At 45.0% G+C, this 27035-nt stretch overlaps 1 protein-coding gene across 2 annotated transcripts in view; it reads right to left on the bottom strand.

The window, feature by feature from the left end:
• LOC140735013 (tetraspanin-9-like) overlaps positions 1–25372 on the bottom strand; it is a 161609-nt gene extending 136237 nt beyond the window's left edge. Inside the window, exon 1 of one of the 2 annotated variants that reach the window (XM_073059844.1) lies at positions 25247–25372. The gene's annotated coding sequence lies outside the window, so the exon portion shown is untranslated. Of the gene's footprint in view, positions 1–25200 lie in introns of both variants that reach the window. The other variant, XM_073059845.1, reaches the window with a different exon arrangement.
• Positions 25373–27035: the final 1663 nt, after the last annotated feature.

Here is a 27035-nt window from a genome sequence, read left to right as displayed (position 1 = left end):
TGGAAAAAAATGCCTGAAAGGACTTACATTTCAAAAGAGGGAAAAAGTACACCACAGCATAAAGCACTGAAGGATAGGCTAACATTATTGCTTGGGGGTAACGCATCCGGGGATTTCAAGCTCAAGCCTTTGCTTGTGCATTGCTCCCTAAATCTGTATGTACTTGTTTCGACTTACCTACAAATTTGACTTAAAGACAGACTTAGGAGCAGATTTCATTCGCAGCCCAGGGACTGCCTGTAGTCTAATTGGTTCAGTACAACATTTTGGGCCAAATAGCCTGTTCCTCTGCTGTACTGTGTTCAATCAGAAAGGAGGGTATTACAGAGTAAACAATAAAGATGTGTGGTCACTGGCTGTCTGGGAATACCACTGACAGGTGTGACAGCCAATAGCAGTGAAGAAAATGCAACGACCAGAAAAAATACTCCCCTGAACAACAAACAGCAAAGATAATTTATCAGTGGAGACAAAGGGATGGTCAACGATCCAGTCCTGAAACATCACAACTTAAACCATCCCTTTCCCTCCACAGATGCTGCTCAACCTGTTGTGTGGGTTGTGCTTTGCTCCAGATCCCAGCATTTGCAATCTTGTGTGTCTCCAGTAATTGATCCATGGTTTACAGAATTGCACTAAATCCAAGGAAAATCCACAGGAAATTGCCAGGAATAGCAGTTGGTATGAGAACTGGGAGCACTTTCAAATACTGAGGAGCACTGAGGAACTGATAAAAGCAGAAAAAAGGAACATGACAGAAACCGACAAGAAATAAAAAACAGGCTACAGGAGCTTCTAATGGTCCACTGGTAGATGAGGGTAAATTCATAAGGAGAAAGAAGAGACAACAGAGGAGTTCAACAACTACTTTGCAATTATCTTCATGAAAGACACAACAATCCGGGAATCCAGCTCCAGTGTGAGTGAGCACAGGCCAACCTGAGTCAAGGTCATTTTATAGAAATTTGCCCAAATTTAATCCATTTGAATCATTGCCAGAAACCTGAGATACAGAATAAAGTTCCCTCCGACAGAAATCTCTACACCAACTTCCACTAGTTAGAGCTGCAGTTTCATGACACGTACGCCGATGATATGGCTTCACATTTCCCAACATCACGACAAATGCCGCTGTCAGGAAATGCAACTGCTTCCCCAGGGGGTCACCTGTGTGCATTTTCAGAGTAATTTCAGCAAGGTTTCACACAGGAGGATGGTCACCATGGTTAGACCACTTGGGGTTCAGGGAGATATCCTACTATGGATGCAGAATCTCTCTTATAAAACAGAAATCAGAATGTGTACTGAAGGGAACTGCTCTCAGCTGGTCAGGCTGTGACCTGCGGTGACCTTAGGCATGAGTAACGACCCACAGTTTATCATAGTATACTTGTACTACAGCCAAATTGTATCCCAGTAGAAAGTTACATTTTACTGGGATACCACAGTTACATTGTATCCCAGTACCACAGTACCATTGTACCCCATGACCATGAAAATTCACAGTGCCCCAGTACATCTCCCTCAAGATGACCACTGTCCTCTCTATCTACCACCTCCTGTGACTGTACACACGATCAGTTTTACTAACTTCAGTCTAACCCAGGATATGACTGTAACCTTGACCGGAGTTACAAACAATGTTCAGGAACAGATGACTGTCTAACCCGGGATGTGACTGTAACCCTGACCGGAGTTACAAACGATGTCAGGAACAGACCCCTGTCTCACCCGGGGTGTGACTGTAACCCCGACCGGAGTTACAAACGATGTCAGGAACAGACCCCTGTCTCACCCGGGGTGTGACTGTAACCCCGACTGGAGTTACAAACGATGTCAGGAACAGACCCCTGTCTCACCCGGGGTGTGACTGTAACCCCGACCGGAGTTACAAACGATGTCAGGAACAGACCCCTGTCTCACCCGGGGTGTGACTGTAACCCCGACCGGAGTTACAAACGATGTTCAGGAACAGACACCTGTCGAAACCAGGGTGTGACTGTAACCATGACCGGAGTTACAAACGATGTCAGGAACAGACCCCTGTCTCACCCAGGGTGTGACTGTAACCTCGACCGGAGTTACAAACGATGTTCAGGAACAGACACCTGTCGAAACCAGGATGTGACGGTAACCCTGACTGAAGTTACAAACGATGTCAGGAACAGACCCCTGTCTCACCCAGGGTGTGACTGTAACCTCGACCGGAGTTACAAACGATGTTCAGGAACAGACACCTGTCGAAACCAGGGTGTGACGGTAAACCTGACCGGAGTTACAAACGATGTCAGGAACAGACCCCTGTCTCACCCAGGGTGTGACTGTAACCTCGACCGGAGTTACAAACGATGTTCAGGAACAGACCCCTGTCTCACCCAGGGTGTGACTGTAACCCTGACTGAAGTTACAAACGATGTCAGGAACAGACCCCTGTCTCACCCGGGGTGTGACGGTAACCTCGACCGGAGTTACAAACGATGTCAGGAACAGACCCCTGTCTCACCCAGGGTGTGACTGTAACCCTGACTGAAGTTACAAACGATGTCAGGAACAGACCCCTGTCTCACCCGGGGTGTGACGGTAACCTCGACCGGAGTTACAAACGATGTTCAGGAACAGACGGCTGTCGAAACCGGGGTGTGACTGTAACCCTGACTGGAGTTACAAACGATGTTCAGGAACAGACACCTGTCTCACCCAGGGTGTGACTGTAACCCTGACTGAAGTTACAAACGATGTCAGGAACAGACCCCTGTCTCACCCGGGGTGTGACTGTAACCCTGACTGAAGTTACAAACGATGTCAGGAACAGACCCCTGTCTCACCCGGGGTGTGACTGTAACCCTGACCGGAGTTACAAACGATGTCAGGAACAGACCCCTGTCTCACCCGGGGTGTGACGGTAACCTCGACCGGAGTTACAAACGATGTTCAGGAACAGACGGCTGTCGAAACCGGGGTGTGACTGTAACCCTGACTGGAGTTACAAACGATGTTCAGGAACAGACACCTGTCTCACCCAGGGTGTGACTGTAACCCTGACTGGAGTTACAAATGATGTCAGGAACTGACCCCTGTCTCACCCGGGGTGTGACTGTAACCCCGACCGGAGTTACAAACGATGTCAGGAACAGACCCCTGTCTCACCCAGGGTGTGACTGTAACCCTGACTGAAGTTACAAACGATGTCAGGAACAGACCCCTGTCTCACCCAGGGTGTGACTGTAACCCTGACTGAAGTTACAAACGATGTCAGGAACAGACCCCTGTCTCACCCAGGGTGTGACTGTAACCCTGACTGAAGTTACAAACGATGTCAGGAACAGACCCCTGTCTCACCCAGGGTGTGACTGTAACCCTGACTGAAGTTACAAACGATGTCAGGAACAGACCCCTGTCTCACCCGGGGTGTGACTGTAACCCTGACTGGAGTTACAAATGATGTTCAGGAACAGACACCTGTCGAAACCGGGGTGTGACTGTAACCCTGACCGGAGTTACAAACGATGTCAGGAACAGACCCCTGTCTCACCCAGGGTGTGACTGTAACCTCGACTGGAGTTACAAATGATGTTCAGGAACAGACGGCTGTCTAAGTGGGCGCGTGATTATAACCCGAACTGATGTTATTAACAACATTCAAGATCAGATCCCTGTCTAAGCCAGTGTGTTATTATACCCTTGACCATGGTTACAATCAACCTTCAGGAAAAGACTCCTTACAACCCGGAGTGTCTGTACCCTGGCCTGAGTTAGTGCAGAGAGTAATGGTACCAAGTCAAAAGACAGGCTCTGTAGCTCAACATGATTTGTAACAACACAAATCGAAAATAACAACCCCACGCCTAATCTAGAACCTATTCTAGAGGATGGTAGAACTATGATCACTTGGGAATTATTCCACAAGCATATTCCCTTTATGAAGAGACAGAGAAATCGAGAGAAAGAGAGAGACAGAGACAGATAGAGACAAAGAAAGACACAGCGAGAGAGGCAGAGAGAAGGGTCGAGGGGGATACAAAAAGCAAAGAGAGGGACAGGCAGAAAGGGAGGCCAAGAGAGAGGCAAAGAGCAATGTAGAAAGTGCCAGAGACAGAGAGACTGCGAGCTCTGAAAATAAGAATCAGACAATTAGGAGAGACCTTACATCAGAAAGTTCAGGAAGAGAATGAGGGTGGTGTTCAGAATTAGCAGGGAATAGAAAGCACCAGTGGGTGTAGTCTAATGATAGCAAAACTAGTGGCAATGCAGAATATTACATAAAACAGGAAACGCGACACGGGAAATATGGTAACAATCGGGAACTTACTAGTCTGGTCCAAACTGAGTTAGCAGTAACAGTGTGGAGAATAAACTCAGGCAGCACAGACAGAAAGTGCAGTGTGTGAGGCAATAGACTGTATTTTAGATCTAAACACAAAAGATTCTGCAGATACTGGAAATCCAGAGCAACACAACACGATGAAGGAACTCAACAGGTCAGGCAGGGGAATGAAGAGTCCAGATGCTGAATTCCTCTAGCATTTTGCGTGTGTGTCTCTGATCTAGTACTATGTGAGAAGAATGATCGATATTCGAACTTGTTGATGGAACTTGGACACAGGAAGCTCAGGGCATGCCCTCTTCTCATTATTACCATCGGGGAGCCTGAAGACCCACATTCAATGATTCAGTAACAGCTTTTTCTCCACCACAATCAGATTTCTGAACCAATCATGAACCCATGAACGACCTCTTTAGTTTTCTGCCTTGCGTTGTACTCCTGCAAGCTAAAACACTTCATGTCACATCCATGACAATAAATTTGATTCTTCACAGTTGACTTGGTCTCTGTTTCAGTCAGTAACTGTAGGGTCTCATTCCACAGCCATGTAGAAGAGTCTGTCACAGGCTCAACCTCAATCTGAATGACAAGTTGATTTGTTGGGTTGCCACATCAGGCAACATCCCGAGTGGCCGTGCTGTACTGATACAGCATGATGCCATGCCTGAAGGCACTCCTTGCCTTGCTGAGTGTCACTGTGATCAGAAACAAACATTGTTTGGCAAACACCAGATAGATTTAGTTTTGAAGAACAAGAATTTCAGGATGTACAGTTATATTGCATACATTTCTCTGATATTAAACGGAACTATTTCCTCATGTTTCCTCCAAAATCCCAGAGACAATGATGTAGGAAGAAACCAGCAACCCAGGGGAATGCACCGCCATCACAGCAAGAACATGCAGACTCCACGTGGACAATGCCAGAGGAATGGATTGAACCAATGTCTCTGGAGTTGAGGGAACTACTCTGTCCATTGATTGCCACCCAATACCACCAGCTGTTGCCTCCCTGCCTGCAAAACTCCTCACTGATGGTGATGCCATTTCTGAATCCAACTGATCCAATAGTCATGCCTTCGGTACTGGCCTGGGATAATGTAAAATACCTTCTCGTCTGGTGTATGCAGCAGCCCCCTCACACCCACTGCAGGCTGCACAACATCCCAACCTGGTATATACAGAAACGAGAAAGGCTGCAGATGCTAGAAATCACAGCAACACACACAAAATGCCAGAGGAACTCAGCAGGCCAACCAGCAGCGTCTATGAAAAAGAGTAAACAGTTGATGTTTTGGGCTAAGACCCTTCATCAGGACTGGAAAGAAAGAGGAGAAGTCAGAGTGAGAAGGTTGGGATGAGATAGTGGAGGAGGAAGTACAAGGTGGTAGATGATAGGTGAATCTGGGATGGGGGAAGCGGTGAAATAAAGAGCTGGGAAGCTGATTGGTGAAACAGATAATGGACTGGAAATTTGAAAATCTAGTTGAGAAAAAAAGAAAAGCTTATGAAAAGTTCAAAAAACTAAGTAATGATAGAGATCTAGAAGATTATAAGGCTAGCAGGAAGGAGTTTAATAATGAAATTAGGAGAGCCAGAAGTGGCCATGAGAAGGCCTTGCGGGCAGGATTAAAGAAAACCCCAAGGCATTCTACAAGTATGTGAAGAGCAAGAGGATAGATAGATAGATAGATAGATAGATAGATACTTTATTCATCCCCATGGGGAAATTCAACATTTTTTCCAATGTCCCATACACTTGTTGTAGCAAAAACTCATTACATACAATACTTAACTCAGTAATAATATGATATGCATCTAAATCACTAACTCAAAAAGCATTAATAATAGCTTTAAAAAAAAGTTCTTAAGTCCTGGCAGTTGAATTGTAAAGCCTAATGGCATTGGGGAGTATTGACCTCTTCATCCTGTCTGAGGAGCATTGCATCGACAGTAACCTGTCGCTGAAACTGCTTCTCTGTCTCTGGATGGTGCTATGTAGAGGATGTTCAGGGTTTTCCATAATTGACCGTAGCCTACTCAGCGCCCTTCGCTCAGCTACCGATGTTAAACTCTCCAGTACTTTGCCCACGACAGAGCCCGCCTTCCTTATCAGCTTATTAAGACGTGAGGCGTCCCTCTTCTTAATGCTTCCTCCCCAACACGCCACCACAAAGAAGAGGGCGCTCTCCACAACTGACCTATAGAACATCTTCAGCATCTCACTGCAGACATTGAATGACGCCAACCTTCTAAGGAAGTACAGTCGACTCTGTGCCTTCCTGCACAAGGCATCTGTGTTGGCAGTCCAGTCTAGCTTCTCGTCCAACTGTACTCCCAGATCCTTGTAGGTCTTAACCTGCTCCACACATTCTCCATTAATGATCACTGGCTCCATATGAGGCCTAGATCTCCTAAAGTCCACCACCATCTCCTTGGTCTTGGTGACATTGAGACGCAGGTAGTTTGAGTTGCACCATATCACAAAGTCCTGTATCAGTTTCCTATACACATGAAAGAATAGGACCAATCAAGTGTGACAATAGAAAAGTGTGTATGGAACCAGAAGAGACAGCAGAAGTACTTAATGAATACTTTACTTCAGTATTCCCTATGGAAAAGGATCTTGGTGTTTGTAGGGATGAATTACAGTGGATTGAAAAGTTTGAGCATATAAACATCAAGAAAGAGGATATGCTGGAGCTTTTGGGAAGCATCAGGCTGGATAAGTCTCCAGGACCAGATGAGATGTACCCCAGTCTACTGTGGGAAATGAGGGAGGAGATTGCTGAGCCTCCAGCGATGATCTTTACATTATCAATGGGGATGAGAGAGGTTCTGGAGGATTGGAGGGTCACAGATGTTGTTCCCTTATTCAAGAAAATGTGTGGAGATAGCTGAGGAAATTATAGACCAGTGAGTCTTACTTCAGTGGTTGGTAAATTGATGGAGAAGATCCTGAGAGACATGTTTTATGAACATCTGGAGAGGTATAATATGATTATGAATAGTCAGCATGTCTTTGTCAAAGGCAGGTCATGTTTTACAAGCCTGATTGAATTTTTTGAGGATGTGACTAAACATGTTGATGAAGGTAGATCCGTAGATGTGTATATGGGTTTCAGCAAGGCATTTGATAAGGTACCCCATGCAAGGCTTATTGAGAAAGTAAGGAGGCATGAGATCCGTGGGGACATTGCTTTGTGGATCCAGAATTGGCTTGCCCACAGAAGACAAAGAGTGGTTGTAGACGGGTCATGTTCTGCATGGAGGTCGGTGACCAGTGGTGTGCCTCCGGGATCTGTTCTGGGACCCTGTCACTTTGTGATTTTTATAAATGACCTGGATGAGGAAGTGGAGGGATGTCACAAAGGTTGGGGGTGTTGTGGATAGTGTGGAGGGCTGTCAGAGATTATAGTAGGACATTGATAGGATGCAAAACTGGGCTGAGAAGTGGCAGATGGAGTTCAACCCTAATAAGTGTGAGGTGGTTCATTTTGGTAGGTCAAATATGATGGCAGAATATAGTATTAATGGTAAGACTCTTGAAAGTGTGGAGGATCAGAGGTATCTTGGGGTGTGAGTCCATAGGATACTCAAAGCTGCTACACAGGTTAACCCTGTGGTTAAGAAAGCATACGGTGCATTGGCCTTCATCAACCATGGGACTGAGTTTAAGAGCTGAGAGGTAATGTTACATATATAGGACCCTGGTCAGACCCCACATGGGGTACTGTGCTAATTTCTGGTCGCCTCCCTATAGGAAGGATGTGGAAACTATAGAAAGGGTGTAGAGAAGATTTACAAGGATGTTGCCTGGATTGGGGAGCAGGCCTTAGAAACATATAAACGCAGAAAACCTACAGCACAATACAGGCCCTTCAGCCCACAAAGCTGTGCCGAACATGTCCTTACCTTAGAACTACCTAGGCTTACCCATAGCCCTCTATTTTTCTTAGCTCCATGTACCTATCCAAGAGCCTATTAAAAGACCCTATCGTTTCCACCTCCACCACTGCCACTGGCAGCCCATTTCCACGCACTCACCTCTCTCTGCAAAAAAAACTTATCCCTGACATCCCCTCTGTACTTATTTCCAAGCACCTTAAAACTGTGCCCTCTCGTGTTAACCATTTCAATCCTGGGAAAAAGCCTCTGACTAGCCACACGATGAATGCCTCTCATTATCTTGTACACCTCTATCAGGTCACCTCTCATCCTCCATCACTTCAAGGAGTAAAGGCCAAGTTCACTCAACCTATTCTCATAAGGCATGCTCCCCAATCCAGGCAACAACCTTGTAAATCTCCTTCTGCACCCTTTCTATGGCTTCCACATCCTACCTGTAGTGAGGTGACCAGAAATGAACATAGTACTCCTAGTGGGGTCTGACTAGGTCCTATATAGCTGTAACATTACCTCTCAGCTTTTAAACTCAATCCCACGGTTGATGAAGGCCAATGCACTGTATGCCTTCTTAACCACAGGGTCATCCTGCGTAGCAGCTTTGAGTGTCCTACGGACTTGGACCTCAAGGTTTCTCTGATCCTCCTTATGAGAATAGGTTGAGTGAATTTGGCCATTTCTCCTTGGAGAGGTGTCCTGATAGACATGTACAAGATGATAGTGATTGTGTGGATAGTCAGAGGCTTTTTCCCAGGGCTTAAATGGTTAACACGAGAGGGTACAGTTTTAAGGTGCTTGGAAGTAGGTACAGAGGAGATGTCAGGGGTAAGTTTTTTATGCAGTGTTACGCCTGTGCCCCCTCCTTTTTGAGAATCGCAAGATCGCTATTAATTCAGGTCAGGAGACCCAGGAAATGAGAGAGAGACGTTTGGAATGTCTTGGCCCCTCGGCGATACAAAGCTACGGGAAACGGCCATTGTCTCTTGGAGACGGAATTGTGTATTGAGTACGGTGCTACTTATTTGAAGCCCTCAGGGAATGACCAAAAGTGGGCTGGTTGAGGGGAGGCATCCCTCCACCCTGATTGACATCTGAGACCCTGTGAGTCAGGATAAAAGAGGGTCTGGGGGAACAGCCCCTTCAGACGCACCAGAGGAGAAACGCTGGAAATCCCGTGACAGCGTTTAATAGCGACAGCCGGTGGAAGGTCCACGTGTGTCCTTTCCCGTTGCCCGGGATTGAGGCCTTACCACGGAAGACGGCTTAGCTAAAGAAGAGATCACCACCGACGACATTTCGAAGGATCGACATCATAACAAGGGAAAACGGGCAAGTTCTAAAAACTCCGTCTCTCTCTCCAACCAAAAGCTGCAGCCTGAATGAACTAAAGTGACTTTTATATTTCCATCAGACAATACATTATCCCCTAGACAATGATAGAGTTATTTCTTATTGATTATTATTATACCCGCGCTTTTAGATTTAGTATTGACGACGTATATTATCTGTATGTTTGCATTGATATTATTTTTGTGTATTTTTATGAATAAATACTGTTAAAAATAGTACCATCAGACTTCAACGGACCTCTCTATCTTTGCTGGTAAGTGACCCAGTTACGGGGTTCGTAACAGCAGAGAGTGGTTTTTATGCATGGAATGGGCTACTAGCAATGGTGGTGGAGGCAGATACGATAGGGTCTTTTAAGAGACTCCTGGATAGGTACGTGGAGCTTAGAAAAACAGAGGGCTATGGGTAACCCTAGGAAATTTCTAAAGTAAGTACATGTTCGGCACATCATTGTGGGCCGAAGAGACTGTATTGTGCTGTACGTTTTCTATGTTTCTATGTTCCCACACTCCCACCATCCTGAGTGAAGTTCCCTCTCATGTCCTCCTTTAATATTTCACCTTTCCCTCTTAACTCATGATCTCTAGTTCTAATCTTACCCAACCTCGGTGGAAAAAGCTTGCTTGCATTTACCCTATCTATACCCTCATAATTTTGTATACCTCTATCAAATCTCCCCTCAATCTTCTATGCTCTAGGGAATAAAGCCGTAGCTGAGACTTTTGAGTCATTAACTCTGTTCTTCTCCCCACAGATACTGCCTGCACTGCTGAGTGTTTTGATGGTTTTGTTATTCTCATGCTGATAATAGCTGTGGGAACACCCAGTCTGTCAGACACCCTTACGGTGTGCTGTCTTCACCACATTCAGACAGTGCAGGCATTTGCAGCTGTCTGTTACACAAGGTGATTGGATTCTGCAAAACTGTGCTACATTCCATAGCTTCTTTGGAAAATCCAGGATCTCTCCATGTTACAGATAGAATCCACAGGTACCAGGCAGTTTTGCCAGGCTGTCCGTAGCATATCCCGGGTTGCTGCCTAAGCCATGTCCACACAGTATAAAACAATATGTTCAGTCTTTGGAAAAATGAATGGCTTCTCTAGAGAACCAGCCCCCATGGCACCAGGATATAGAGAACACTGTGATATTGGTAACTGTGGCAGGTCTGAAACCTGGTGTTGGAACACTGCCAACTTCCCTCCCCCTTCATGTCCTGTCTATAGGCCCAGAGTGACCAGAGCTCTCGAGTCTGTCAAACGGGGAGCACTTTGTACAGAGAGAGACTACTCAACCAGCAGGGCTCTGCATCGTCACCACTATGGATGGAGGGTAATGGAAGAGCAATGTTAGGAAATATCCTGTGAACAGGGAAAGCCAGAAACAGTCACAGCAACAGACTGATTACTTACAGGATTCATCGCATTCTCTAACTAGTGTAGGAAAGGCAATGAACCCTGAAGTCCCAACGTATCTTAACCTTAACGGTACCAGCTCGCCAACGTCAAGTGACTTAGCAAGGGGCAACAGTCAGGTTGTGAGATAGAACCGTGTCACAGTAGCTTGTGATGCATCACATGTATGTGTGTGCGCACACAACACACACACACACACACACACACACACACACACACACACACACACACACACACTTTGAAGGATTCAGGATTAGACAATAGACAATAGACAGTAGGTGCAGGAGTAGGCCATTTGGCCCTTCTAGCCAGCACCGCCATTCACTGTGATCATGGCTGATCATACACAATCAGCACCCCGTTCCTGCCCTCTCCCCATATCCCTTGACCCCGCTATCTATAAGAGCTCTATCTAACTCTCTCTTGAATGCATCCAGAGACTTGGCCTCCACTGCCTTCTGGGGCACAGCATTCCACATATCCACCACTCTCTAGGTGAAAAAGTTTTTCCGCATCTCTGTTCTAAATGGCCTACCCCTTATTCTTAAACTGTGGCCTCTAGTTCTGGACTCACCCATCAGCAGGAACATGCTTCCTGCCTCCAGTGTTTCCAATCCCTTAATAATCTTATATGTTTCAATCAGATCCCCTCTCATCCTTCTAAGTTCCAGTGTATACAAGCCCAGTCGCTCCAATCTTTCAACATATGACAGTCGTGCCATTCTGGGAATTAACCTTGTGAACCTACGCTGCACTCCCTCAATAGCAAGAATGTCCTTCCTCAAATTTGGAGACCAAAACTGCACACAATACTCCAGGTGGGGTCTCACCAGGGCCCTGTACAGCTGCAGAAGGACCTCTTTAGTCCTATACTCAATTCCTCTTGTTATAAAAACCAACATGCCATTAGCTTTCTTCACTGCCTGCTGTACCTGCATGCTTGCTTTCATTGACTGATGTACAAGAACACCTAGATCTCGTTTTACTTCCCCTTTTCCTAACTTGACTCCATTTAGATAGTAATTTGCCTTCCTGTTCTTGCCACCAAAGTGGATAACCTCACATTTATCCACATTAGACTGCATCTGCCATACATTTGCCCACTCACCCAACCTGTCCAAGTCACCCTGCATTCTCATAACATCCTCCTGACATTTCACACTGCCACCCAGCTTTGTGTCATCAGCAAATTTGCTAATGTTACTTTTAATCCCTTCATCTAAATCATTAATGTATATTGTAAACAGCTGCGGTCCCAGCACCGAACCTTGCGGTACCCCACTGGTCACAGCCTGCCATTCCGAAAGGGACCCATTAATCACTACTCTTTGTTTCCTGTCAGCCAGCCAATTTTCAATCCATGTCAGTACTCTGCCCCCAATACCATGTGCCCTAATTTTGCCCACTAATCTCCTATGTGGGACTTTATCAAAAGCTTTCTGAAAGTCCAGGTACTCTACATCCACTGGCTCTCCCTTGTCCATTTTCATAGTTACATCCTCAAAAAACTCCAGAAGATTAGTCAAGCATGATTTTCCCTTCATAAATCCATGCAGACTCAGACTGATCCTTCTACTGCTATCCAAATGTGTCGTAATTAGGCACCATGATATATGTTCTTTGTCTCCACAATCAGCTTGCAGGATCTGTGGAGTGTACTGCAGATCCAGTCTCTCCACCCAAACCCACTACCAAGTATGAGAAGGGCTGGCTTCACGTGCAGGGAAACACCACCACCTACAGGTTCCCTTCTGAACTGTCCAATATCCTAACCTGAAAAACGTACTGTCCCTTTGTCGACACAGGGTTCAAACCCTCAAACTCTTTCCCATACCCACACCTCCTCAGGGGGACTGTTAGCATTCACAGCAGCTCACTCCCACCCAGGGGATGGGTGAACATTTTAGCAGTCTCCACATTGAAGGAGAGAATCTGGAGTAAACAATAGGAGCTGCTCACTACCTTGCTGAAGAAGAATAAGATAATGGAACAAGAGAAATTCTATCTTAATGTTGTGGAACTGTAGCTATGACACAATAATGATACTCAAATTTATGTTGTGACTAACACATTTCTTTCTAAAGGACAGACAGTGTGGCCCCAGGCTGAATTAGCTCACTGACAGTATATTAGCAAGGGTGTAGGTGGATCAGAGAAATAGAAGACCTAGATGGGGTAAAAATCTAAGTGAAATAAGAAGAATTGCCATTGCCAAAACCAGATTCCATAAAATGAAACACGAGTGAATCTGCAGATGCTGGAAATAAATAAAAACACAAAATGCTGGCAGAACTCAGCAGGCCAGACATCATCTATGGGAGGATGTAATGACAACATTTTAGGCCAAAACCCTTCATCAAGAGGGTTTCCTCATCTTCATCAGAAGGGTTTCGGCCCGAAATGTCACTACCTCCTCCCATAGATGCTGTCTGGCCTGCTGAGTTCTGCCAGCATTTTGTGTTTTTATTTTTCCATAAAATGAACCCCATTTTTACCAACAGACAGATTTCTATGACAATAAGGCTTAGGCTACTAAAATGTTACATCTGGTCAATCTTGCTGTATGCTTCCGAAACACAGACTATAACACCAGAACTCCAAAGAAACTTAGAAGCAACAGAAATGTGGTTTCTTAGAAGAATGCTGAAAATATCATATAGAGATAGGGTAAATGAGACAGTACTCCAACGTGCCCATGCAAAAAGACCTTTAATGAGAACATTAAATGAGCGGAAACTTAATTTCCTGGGCCATGTCATCAGAAAGGGAGAAATAGAATGCCTTACATCACAAGGCCATATGCCTGGGAAATGCAGAAGAGGACTGCAAAGCAGAAAATATATGGACACTGTGAAAGAACTAACAAATCTAAATGTGCGGGATATCATTGACGCCGCGAGGGATTGTTCGATGTGGAGAGCCATGATCTCCCAAGCGTGTAACGCGTAAGGCACATGAAGAAGAAAGTGGATCAAAGCTCTGGCTGGGTAAACTTGACCAGGAGCTATGGGTCCCATCACAGCAGGGAGCAGTTTCCTGTAGTGCTGCCTTCACCCCAGGGCCAAGATCATCAATCACCTATTTGCACCCTGCAAATCCAGTATAACATCAGTACAGATGCCCAACAAAAGAATGGTCATATTTCCAACATTCATCAGACAAAAAGTGTTTGACCACCTGTACCCACCTCAGCATCTCAACCTTTGACAATAACCTTTCGCACTGAAATCCAACAACAATCTCATCTCCTGCCACCTATGACCAAATTCATCGCTGCCTTCACCACACAAGCAACTGAGGGAAAGAACCTTTGAAGGTCAGCCGTGGCACATAATTCATGGTGCTGTGAAGATCAGTGACTCCATCCTCAGACAACGCCACCAACACTGTGTCTCTAAAACCCTCCAAATCCATTGCAGCCTAGACAATCCAATATTAGCATTGGACATCATTGATACACAGATGAATAGTCCAGACTCCCAAACACACACCATCCCAAAGTTCATATCAGGATGAGAACAGTAGGTGGACAGAGAGAAAAAAAACTAGGCTTTGGTAAGAGCCTCCTTGAAATTAGAGTAAATACTTCCTAGGAGATACACACACACCTCCCAGGAGATACATACACACCCCTCCCAGGAGATGCATACACACCCCTCCCAGGAGATGCACACACACCCCTCCCAGGAGATACACACAACAACCTCCCAGGAGATACACACACCCCTCCTGGGAGATACATACACCCCTCTCCAGAGATACACACACACACATCTCAGGAGATACAAACAATCTCTCCAACAGTCGATGAGAAATTCCAAAATGGGCAGAGAGTCTCTGGTTCACAGTTTAAGTTAGACACACAGTAACTTGAAACTATACAGAATAGCACCAGGCCTTTCGACCCACCAAGTCAATGTGATCATTTCAATAAATACATTATTAATATAAGCGAAATGAACGTAACAAAGGTGAAGACACCTGCCCTCCCACTGAATCTCTGACTCCATGACTCTACAGCAATGAAGGTGGGGACCAAGATATGCAGAATTTGTCCCTGTGACAGGAGAATCCTGCAGCGTGTGACCTAATTGCACCAGAGTCCCAGCTCAGCACTGGACCAACCATGGTTCAGTCTCCCTCAGCTCTATTAGTTTAAACTAATATGGCAGGGGGATGGGAACCAGTATGATGGAGCTGAGGATCAGCCAGCAGGTTTACAAGTAGATGATACAGTATGTAATATGAATGTAAGGAAGGACAAGCCAATGGTTGGGTACAACTGAAGACAGAGCAAAAAACTTAAATTATACCACAGAGACAAAATTCCATAAAACCGTAAGACATAGGAGCAGAATTAGGCCATTCAGCCCATTGATCTGCTCCTCCCATTCCATCATTGCTGATCCCGGATCTTACTCAACCCCTTATACCTGCCTTCTCACCATATCCCTTGATACCTTCATCAATCAGGAAACAGTCAACTTCCACCTTAAATATACGCATGAACTTGGCCTACACTGCAGTCTGTGGCAGAGCACTGCACAGATTTTCTATGCTCTGGCTAATATAATTCCTCCTTACTTCTGTTCTAAAGGATCGCTCCTTTTTGAGGCTGTGCCCTCTAGTTCTGGATACCCACACCATAGGAAATATCCTCTGCACATCCACCCTCTCTAGTCATTCAACATTTGGTAGACTTAAATGAGATACCCCCCACATACTTCTAAATTACAGTGAGTACAGGCCCAAAGCTGCCAAACGCTCCTCATGCAAGGGGGATGGGACCCGGAGCGATAGAGCAGTGAAAGAAGTGCATGGAGTAAAGCCAGATCTAACATATAAAAAGGCTTTGAGGAAAGAGAAGCAGAATAAAGGGTAAAAAGGTAGTAAGGTAGAAGGGCTAAAGTGTGTGTACTTCAATGCAAGAAGCATCAGGAACAAAGGTGATGAACTGAGAGCTTGGATACATACATGGAATTATGATGTAGTAGCCATTACAGAGACTTGGCTGGCACCAGGGCAGGAATGGATTCTGAATATTCCTGGATTTCAGTGCTTTAAAAGGGATAGAGAAGGGGGAAAAAGGGGGAGGAGGGGTGGCATTACTGGTCAGGGATACTATTACAGCTGCAGAAAGGGTGGGTAGTGTAGCAGGATCCTCTTTTGAGTCAGTATGGGTGGAAGTCAGGAAGAGGAAGGGAGCAGTTACTCTACTGGGGGTATTCTATAGGCCCCCTGGTAGCAGCAGAGATACTGAGGAGCAGATTGGGAGGCAGATTTTGGAAAGGTGCAAAAATAACAGGGTTGTTATCATGGGTGACTTTAACTTCCCTAATATTGATTGGCACTTGATTAGTTCCAAGGGGTTAGATGGGGCAGAGTTTGTTAAGTGTGTCAGGATGGATTCCTGTCACAGTATGTTGACAGGCCGACTAGGGGGAATGCCATACTAGATCTAGTATTAGGTAACGAACCAGGTCAGGTCACAGATCTGTCAGTGGGTGAGCATCTAGGGGACAGTGATCACCGCTCCCTGACCTTTAACATTATCATGGAAAAGGATAGAATCAGAGAGGACAGGAAAGTTTTGAATTGGGGAAGGGCAAATTATGAGGCTATAAAGCTAGAACTTCTGTGTGTGAATTGGGATGATGTTTTTGCAGGGAAATGTACTATGAACATGTGGTCGATGTTTAAGGATATCTTGCAGGATGTTAGGGATAAATTTGTCCCAGTGAGGAAGATAAAGAATGGTAGGGTGAAGGAACCATGGGTGACGAGTCAAGTGGAAAATCTAGTCAGGTGGAAGAAGGCAGCATACATGAGGTTTAGGAAGCAAGGATCAGATGGGTCTATTGAGGAATATAGGGTAACAAGAAAGGAGCTTAAGAAGGGGCTGAGGAGAGCAAGAAGGGAGCATGAGAAGGCATTGGTGAGTAGGGTACAGGGAAACCCCAAGGCATTCTTCGATTATGTGAAGAACATAAGGATGACAGGAGTGAAGGTAGGACCGATTAGAGATAAAAGTGGGAAGATGTGCCTGGAGGCTGTGGAAGTGAGCGAGGTCCTCAGTGAATACTTCTCTTTGGTATTCATCAATGAGAGGGAACTTGATGACGGTGAGGACAATATGAGTGAGGTTGATGTTCTGGAGCATGTTGATATTAAGGGAGAGGAGGTGTTGGAGTTGTTAAAATACATTAGGACGGATAAGTCCCCGAGGCCTGACGGAATATTCCCCAGGCTGCTCCACGAGGCAAGGGAAGAGATTGCTGAGCCACTGGCTAGGATCTTTATGTCCTCGTTGTCCACAGGAATGGTACCGGAGGATTGGAGGGAGGCGAATGTTGTCCCCTTGTTCAAAAAAGGTAATAGGGATAGTCCAGGTAATTATAGACCAGTGAGCCTTACATCTGTGGTGGGAAAGCTGTTGGAAAAGATTCTTAGAGATAGGATCTATGGGCATTTAGAGAATCATGGTCTGATCAGGGACAGTCAGCATGGCTTTGTGAAGGGCAGATCGTGCCTAACAAGCCTGATAGAGTTCTTTGAGGAGGTGACCAGGTATATAGATGAGGGTAGTGCAGTGGATGTGATCTACATGGATTTTAGTAAGGCATTTGACAAGGTTCCACACGGTAGGCTTATTCAGAAAGTCAGAAGGCATGGGATCCAGGGAAGTTTGGCCAGCTGGATTCAGAATTGACTTGCCTGCAGAAGGCAGAGAGTCGTGGTGGAGGAAGTACATTCAGATTGGAGGGTTGTGACTAGTGGTGTCCCACAAGGATCTGTTCTGGGACCTCTACTTTTCGTGATTTTTATTAATGACCAGGATTTGGGGGTAGAAGGGTGGGTTGGCAAGTTTGCAGCCAACACAAAGGTTGATGGTGTTGTGGATAGTGTAGAGGATTGTCGAAGATTGCAGAGAGACATTGATAGATTGCAGAAGTGTGCTGAGAAGTGGCAGATGTAGTTCAACCGGAGAAGTGTGAGGTGATACACTTTGGAAGGACAAACTTCAAGGCAGAGTACAAAGTAAATGGCAGGATACTTGGTTGTGTGGAGGAGCAGAGGGATCTGGGGGTACATGTCTACAGATCCCTGAAAGTTGCCTCACAGGTAGATAGGGTAGTTAAGAAAGTTTATGGGATGTTCGCTTTCATAAGTCGAGAGATAGAGTTTACGAGATGCGATGTAATGATGCAGCTCTATAAAACTCTAGTTAGGCCACACTTGGAGTACTGTGTCCAGTTCTGGTCGCCTCACTATAGGAAGGATGTGGAAGCATTGGAAAGGGTACAGAGGTGATTTACCAGGATGCTGCCTGGTTTAGAGAGTATGGATTATGATCAGAGATATAGGGAGCTAGGGCTTTACTCTTTGGAGAGAAGGAGGATGAGAGGAGACAAGATAGAGGTGTACAAGATATTAAGAGGAATAGACAGAGTGGACAGCCAGCGCCTCTTCCCCTGGGCACCACTACTCAGTACAAGAGGACATGGCTTTAAGGTAAGGGGAGGGAAGTTCAAGGGGGATATTAGAGGAAGGTTTTTTACTCAGAGAGTGGTTGGTGCATGGAATGCACTGCCTGAGTCAGTGGTGGAGGCAGATACACTAGTGAAGTTTAAGAGACTACTAGACAGGTATATGGAGGAATTTAAGTTGGGGGGTTATATGGGAGGCAGGGTTTGAGGGTCGGCACAACATTGTGGGCTGAAGGGCCTGTAATGTGCTGTACTATTCTATGTTCTATTTTCTATATGTTAACCCCTTTATTCCTGTAATCATCCTCGTGAACCTCCTCTGCACAACATATCCTTTGCGAGATATGGGGTCCAAACCTGTTGACAATACTCTAAGTGTGGCTTGACTAGTGTCTTATAAAGGTTCAGCATTATCTCCTTACTTTTATATTCTATTCCCTTTGAAATAAATGCCAACAAGGCACTTGCCTTCTTTACCACAGACTCAACCTGTAAATTAACCTTCTGGGAGTCTTGCACAAGCACTCCCAAGTCCCTCTGCACCTCTGATGTTTGAACCTTCTCCCCATTTAGATAATAGTCCACACTATTGTTCCTTTTACCAAAATGCATTATCATACATTTCCCAACACTGTATTCCATCTGCCATTTCTTAGCCAATTCTTCCAATTTGTCTAACTCCTGCTGCAATTGCTTTGCTTCCTCAGCACTACTGACCTTCCACCTATCTTCGTATCATCTGCAAACTCTGTCACAATACCATTGATTCCATTATATAAGTCATTGACAAACAATGTGAAATGTATCAGTCCCAATACTGACCCCTGACGAACACCACTAGTCACCAGCAGCCAACCAAAAAAGGATCCCTTTATTCCCACTCACTGCCTCCTGTCTGTCAGCCATTCCACTATCCATGCCAGTATCCTTCCTGTAATACCATAGGTATTTTGTTAAGCAGCCTCATATGTGGCACCTTATCAAATGCCTTCTGAAAATCCAAGTAAATAGCATTCACTGCCTCTCTTTTGTCCATCCTGCTTATTACTTCCTCGAAGAATTCCAAGATTTGTCAAGCAAGATTTTCCTTCACAGCAACCATGCTGGCGTTGAATTGTTTTATCATTAGTCTCCAAGTACCTCAAAACCTCATCCTTAATAATAGACTCCAACACTTTCCCAACCACTGAGATTAGACTAATTGGCTTATAATTTCCTTTCTATTGCCTTCCTCCCTTCTTAAAAAGTGAAGTGATATTTGCAATTTTCCAGGCCTCCAGGACCATGCCAGAACCAAGTGATTCTTGAAAGATCATGACCAATGCATCCATTATCTTCAGCAACCTCTCTCAGTACTCAGGATTCTATAGTCCATCTGGCCCAGGTGACTTATCCACCTTAAGATCTTTCAGTTTGCCTAGCCCTTTTTCCTTTGTAATAGCAATGGCACTCACTCCTGCTCCCTGACACTCACGGACCTCTGGCACACTGCTGGTGTCTTCTACCGTGAAGTTCCATTAGAAGAACCAATTAAGTTCTTCAGCCATTTCTTTGTCCCCCATTACTACCTCACAAAGATCATTTTCCAGGGTTCAATATCAACCTCACCTCCCTTTTACTCTTTAAATAACTGAAAAAACATTTGGCATCCTGCTTCATATTATTAGCTAGTCTGTCCTAATATTTCATCTTTTCCCTTCTCACAGCTTTTTTTAGTTGCCTTTTGGATTTTAAAAGCTTCCCAATCTTACAACTTCTCACTCACTTTTGCCACCTTATATGTCCTTTCCTTGGCTTTTGTGCAGTCCTTAACTTCCTTGGTTAGTCACGGTTATCTACCCCTGCCATTTGAGAACTTCTTCCTCTGTGGGACAAGGTTAATTCCTGGGATGTCTGGACCGTCTTACGCAGAGAGGTTAGAGAGACTGGGCTTGTACACGCTGGAATTAAGGAGATTGAGAGGGGATCTGATTGCAACATATAAGATTATTAAGGGATTGGACATGATAGAGGCAGGAAATATGTTCCAGATGCTGGGAGAGTCCAGTACCAGAGGGTATGGTTTGAGAATAAGGGGTAGGTCATTTAGGATAGAGTTAAGGAAAAACTTCTTCTCCCAGAGAGTTGTGGGGGTCTGGAATGCACTGCCTCGGAAGGCAGTGGAGGCCAATTCTCTGGATGCTTTCAAGAAGGAGCTAGATAGGTATCTTATGGATAGGGGAATCAAGGGATATGGGGACAAGGCAGGAACTGGGTATTTATAGTAGATGATCAGCCATGATCTCAAAATGGCAGTGCAGGCTCGAAGGGCCAAATGGTCTACTTCTGCACCTATTGTCTATTGTCTATATCTATCCTGCGCTTTGTGAAGTCCCAGAAACTTGAGTCATCTGCTCTGCCGTCATCCCGTCAGTATTCTCCTCCTAGTCCACCTGGGCCAGCTGCTCTATCATGTGTCTCTAATTCCCTTTATTCCATTGTGATACTGATATATGTGAGTTATGCTTCCTCTCTCAAACTGCAGTATGAATTCAATTACATTGTGATATCTGTCTCGTAGGTGTTCCTTTACATTAAGTTCCCTAATAAGATCTGGGTTATTACACAACACCCAATCTAAGATAGACTTTCCCCGAGTAGGCTCAAGCACCAGCTGCTCTGGAAAGCCATTTAGTAGGCATTCGACAAATTCCTTCTCTGCGATCTGACACCAAAACGATTTTCCCAATTCCCTTGCATACTGAATTCCCCCATTACAATTGTATCATTACCCTTATTACACGCCTTTCCCAGCTCCCTTTGTAATCTCAACCCCACATCTTGGCTGCTGTTTGGGGGCCTATATATGATCCCCATAATGGTTTTTTTTTACCCTTGCAATTCCTTAACTCCACACACAAAGATTCTACAGTCTCTGACTCTATGTCACCTCTTTCTAAAGATGTAATTCCATCTTTTACCAACAGAGCCACACCACCACCTATTACTTTCTGCTTGTCCTTTCGTTACAAAGCATATCCTTTGATGTTAAGATCCTAACAATGGCCTTCTTTCAGCCACAATTTAGTGAGGCCCACAATGTCATACCAACCAATCTCTAATTCTGCCATGAGTTTGTCCACCTTATTCCAAATGCTACACACATTTAAATACAGCACCTTCAGTCCTGCATTCTTCGCTCTTTTGAATTTTGCCTCTGTGGTAAAATTTAACTCTTTGCTCTGTCTGCATTTGTATCCAATCATTGGATTGTCCTTTCTTACATTCATGTTACATCCATCATCTACTTGTAAACCTGCTGGCTCATCCTCAGCTCTATCACCATGGTTCCCATCATTCATAAGAGCGAATAGTAGCCAAGACGTGGGGTTGAGATTGCAAAGGGAGCTGGAAAGGGCATGTAATAAGGGTAATGTCACAATTGTAATGGGGAACTTCAAAATGCTAGGAGATTGGGAAAATCAGGTTGCTGTCAGATCGCAAGATAGGGAATTGTTGAATGCCTATGGGATGGCTTTTTAGAGCAGCTTGTGCTCGAGCCTACTCGAGCAAAGTCTATCTTAGTTTGGGTGTTGTGCAATAAGCCAGATCTTATTAGGGACCTTAACGTAAAGGAATCCTTAGAAGGCAGTGATCATAATATGATTGAATTCATACTGCAGTTTGAGAGGGAAAAGCAAACTCACATGTATCAGTATCGCAATGCAATAAAGGGAATCACAGAGGTGGGAGAGAGGAGCTTGCCCAGGTGGATTGGAGGAGGATACTGGCAGGGATGATGGCAGAACAGATATGGCTGAAGTTTCTGAAAATAGTTCACAAGGCGCAGGATATTTATGTCCCACAGAGGAAGAAGTTCTCAAATGTCAACCGTGGCTGATAAGGGAAGTTAGGGAATGCATAAAAGCCAAGGAAAGGGCACATAGGGTAGCAAGACTGAGTGGGAATTTGGATGGTTGAGAAGCTTTTAAAATCCAACAAAAGGCAACTAAAAAAGCTATTAGAAGGGATAAGATAAAATATGAGGGCAAATTTGCGAAATATATAAAGCAGGATACTGAAAGTTTTTTCAGTCGTATAAAGAATAAAAGGGAGGTGAGCGTTGATATTGGACCACTGGAAAATGATGCTGCTGAGATAGTAATGGAGGTCAAAGAAATGGGAGATGATCTTAATGGGTACTTTGCTTCAGTCTTCACTGTGGAAATCACTAGCTGTATGCCAGATGTCCATGAGTGTCAGGGAGCAGGAACAAATTCAAGGGTATTAAGGTGGATAAGTCACCTGGATCATGTGGACTACATTCCAGAGTCCTAAAAGAGGTTGCTGAAGAGATAAAGGATGTATTGGTCATGATCTTTCAAGAATCACTTGATTCTGACATGGTCCCAGAGAATTGGAAAATTGCAAATGGCACTCCACTCTTTAAGAAAAGAGGAAGACAAACTAGAGGAAATTATAGCCTAGTTAGCCTAACCTCAGTGGTTGGGAAAGTGTTGGAGTCCATTATTAAGGTTGAAGTTTTAGGGTACTTGGAGACTAATGATAAAATAAGACCAAGTCAGTATGGTTTCTGCAAGGGAAATCTGGCCTGACAAATGTTATAGAATTCTTCGAGGAAATAACAAGCAGGGGGATGAAAGAGAGACAATGGATGTAATTTTGTTTGATTTTCAGAAAGCATTTGACAAGGTGCTTCTCATGAGGCTGCTTAACAAGATAAAATTCTATGGCACTACAGGAAAAATACTGGCATGGATAGAGGAATGGCTGACAGGTAGGAGGCAGCAAGTGGGAATAAAAGGGACCTATTCTGGTTGGCTGCCAGTGACTAGTGGTGTTCCTCAGGGGTCAGTGTTCAGATCACTACTTTTCACATTGTTTGTCAGTGACTTAAGACAGTGGAATTGATGGCTTTGTGGCAAAGTTTGTGGATGATACAAAGATAGGGGGAGGGGTAGGTAGTGCTGAGGAAGCAATGCGTTGCAGCAGGACTGAAACAAATTGAAAGAATCGGCAAAAAGTGGCAGATGGAATACAGTGTTGGGAAATGTATGATAATCCATTTCAATAAAAGGAACAATGATGCAGACTATTATGGAAATAGGGAGAAAATACAAACATCAGAGGTACGAGGGGATTTGGGAGTCCTCATGTAAGTCTCCCAGAAGGTTAATTCACAGGTTGAGTCTGTGGTAAAGAAGGCAAATGCAATGTTGGCATTTATTTGAAGGGGAATAGAATATAAAAACAAGGAGATAATGCCGAGCCTTTATCAGACACTAGTCTGGTCACACTTAGAGTATTGTCAACAGTCTTGGGCCCCATATCTCAGAAAGGATGAATAGTCATTGGAGAGTCCAGATGTTTACAAGGATGGTTCCGGGAATGAAGGGGTTAACATATGAGGAGCGTTTGGCAGCTTTGAGCCCGTACTCACTGGAATTTAGAAGAATGTGTGGGGATCTCGTTGAAACCTACCGAATATTGAAAGGACTAGATAGGGTGGCTGCGGAGAGGATGTTTCCTCTGATGAAGGGTATCCAGAACTAGAGGGCACAACGAACAGAAGTAAGGAGGAACTGTTTTTAGCCAAAGAGTGGCGTATCTGTGGAATGCTCTGACACAGACTGCGGTGGAGGTCAGGTCCGTGGATATATTTAAAGCGGAAGTTGATAGATTGATTGTTCAGGGCATCAAGGGATATGGTGAGAGGACAGGCGTATTGGGTTGAATGGGATCCAAGATCAGCCATGATGAAATGTTGGAATGGACTCAATGGGCTGAATGGCCTAATTCTACTCCTATATCTTCTGGTTTATTTGAAGTCCAAGAGTTGAGGCAAAGCCCTCTAGAGGTGGACTTGTTGCAGAGTTGGCTGCACCACTGACAGATGTAGGGAAGGCCAGCAGGTCTCCTGTGATAAGTGGTGGTTTCATTACAATGTAGAGATGGCTATTGGTCACAAAACCTGCACTGACTCTAAAGCAGCTTGGGCTGTCCTGATGGCTGTTGGTGGGACAGAAACATAAATTCCAACTTTCTTTAAACCCAGAGAGTGATGGACTGGGGTGTGATGGGTTAAATCAGAGAGGACACTGCTTCCACTAAACTACCGACATTAAACTCCACCTTCTCCTTGGCAGTCAGAGACCCATAATCTAGGGCTGGAAGGCTGTGAAGAGAGGCTGGAGATCATATAGTCACTTTCCCGATGTTATGAAACTCCTCAGAGTGCAACGGAGATACCTCCTAGATCACCTGTAACCTTCAAACTGAAATACCCCAGGACAGAGACATTCCTAACCCCAACATCTTTTGCCATGGCCCACACTGCTATCCCTCCCTGCCCCTCTCCCCACTCACTGCTCCCTTCGTCATCTCCCCTCCCTCTTCCTCACCTTCACTTTTCCCTCTCCCTCGTCCAGGCCTCGCTTTCTCTCTCCCTCCCTCCATTTTCCTCCTGTCGCTTCCTCTCACTTTCACTCTCCCCTCCCTCATTTCTCCCTCTCACTCACTACTCCCTCCTCCTCACCACTCTTTCTCCTTCCCTTTTTTCCACCTCTACCCTCCTCACTTTCCTTTTGCTCTCTCACTCTCACAATCGTTTCTCACTCTCTCCTCTATCACATCCTTCCTCCCCCACTACCCCTCTCTCCCTCTCTACCCCTCCATTCTTCCCTCCCCGGCGACAAGTTTTACTCCCGATCTGCCCGACCTTCCGATCCGCCGCCCGAGACCGGTGGCTCTTTCCCGGCGCTCACCTGGAGCCGCGGCTCCGCTCGGATCAGATGGCGATCGGCTCTGGCGCCTTTGGGGATCGGGATCGGAATCAGGATCAGTTCCGGATCGGGATCTTTTGCCTTAGTTTTTCGCTTCGCTCGCAGCGGAAATGGGAGGAAAATGGGCGGTTCACCCGTCACATGATCCAGATTCCAGCGCTGTCCCAACCTCTGGATCCGATCCCGGCAGCTGGATCTGTTCCCAACCACTGAAACACGTTCCCAATTACGGGATCCTATCCCTACAGAGTCCCCGCAACGAGAGAGTTTCACCTACACTGTCACACCAACAGAATTTGATAGCGAAGCACTTCCCGCAACAGAACCAAAAGGCCACTCAGGGACTGATGATGGAAAAGTAAATCAACAAATGCTGGAAACACCTAGCAGGTCGGTCAGCGTCTGAGGTGAAAGAAGCAGAATCAGTAATTCAGGTTAGACTGAGACCCTTCCTCAAAACTGGGAAAAACAAAAAAGAACATGGTTAATCTGCAGGTAAAATGGAGGTAGGGGGGTTGTAATAGGGTAAAATGGGGAGTACCGTGGGGGATCTAGTCACTAAGTGAATGTGGACAGTCCTGTGGCCAGTGACCAGTGGTGTGTTTGAGGGGTCAGATTGTTGTTTGGCATCTTTCTTAATGATTTAGATAGGAATGTTAGTAAAGTAGCTGGATTCATTGACAGTGACAATGGTTATCAGGATTTACAGACGGATCATGATTAAGTAGGGGAGTGGGCCAAGGAATAGCAAATAGAGTTTAATTGATAAGTGTGAAGCATTCCATTTTGGAAAATCAAAGTGAGGTAGAAATTTCATAGTGAATGGCAGAGACTGGCGAGTGTTGTAGAACAAAGACACCTAGGAGTACAAGTATATGGCTCACTGAAAGTGGAGTCACAGGTAGACAGTGTGGTGAAGGCGTATTTGGTACACTGGCCTTCATCTGTCAGGACATCGAGTACAGAAGTTGGGATGTTATGCTGCTGCTACACAAGACATTGGTGTGACTGCACTTGGAGAATCGTGTTCCATTTTGACACCCTGCTATACAAAAGAGTGCAGAGGAGATTTACAAAGGTGTTGCCAGGACTTGAGAAACTTAGTTATAGAGAGAAGTTGACTAGACTAGGAGACTGGGGGGGGGGGGGGGGGTGACCTTATAGAGATCTATAAAATCATGAGGGGTATAGATACTCCCACTGAGGGCATCTACATGAAACATTGTCACAGGAAAGCACCATCCAGGCCATGCTCCCTTTTTGCTGCTGCCAACAGGAAGGAGGTACGGGAACCTCAGGTCCTACACCATCAGCTTCGGGAACAGTTATTACCCCTCAACTATCAAGCTCCTGAACCTGTGTGGATAACTTCACTCACCTCAACACTGAACTGATTCCACAACACTAAGCTAGACTAAGCTCCACAGGTGCACAGCCACACAGTAACTGAAATGCTCCCGCACACATAGCCTTCGTTGCCATGCACCGGAATTTTCTTCTATAATAATGCTAATATAATTTTGAAATCTAAAGTATGTGATTTTAAAATTTTCATTCTAAATATTCATAGTATGCAACTTATAAACCAAATCATTTAAAGTGCCTTGCAGTTTTCAGGCCATGTAAAAATTTCCTACTCAGAACAATGGTTGGCCCATGTAGTTGTGCAAAAGAATTAGAGACACTGTCCTACAACCTATGGACTCACTTTCAAGGATTCTACAACTCATGTTCTCCGTATTATTTATTTATTTGTTTGTTTGTTTGTTAT

The sequence above is a fragment of the Hemitrygon akajei genome, chromosome 10 (genome assembly GCF_048418815.1).
Source record: "Hemitrygon akajei chromosome 10, sHemAka1.3, whole genome shotgun sequence".
Lineage (NCBI taxonomy): Eukaryota > Metazoa > Chordata > Chondrichthyes > Myliobatiformes > Dasyatidae > Hemitrygon > Hemitrygon akajei.
Note: the sequence above shows the minus strand (reverse complement) of the source record. Positions and strands in the feature narration are given on the sequence as shown.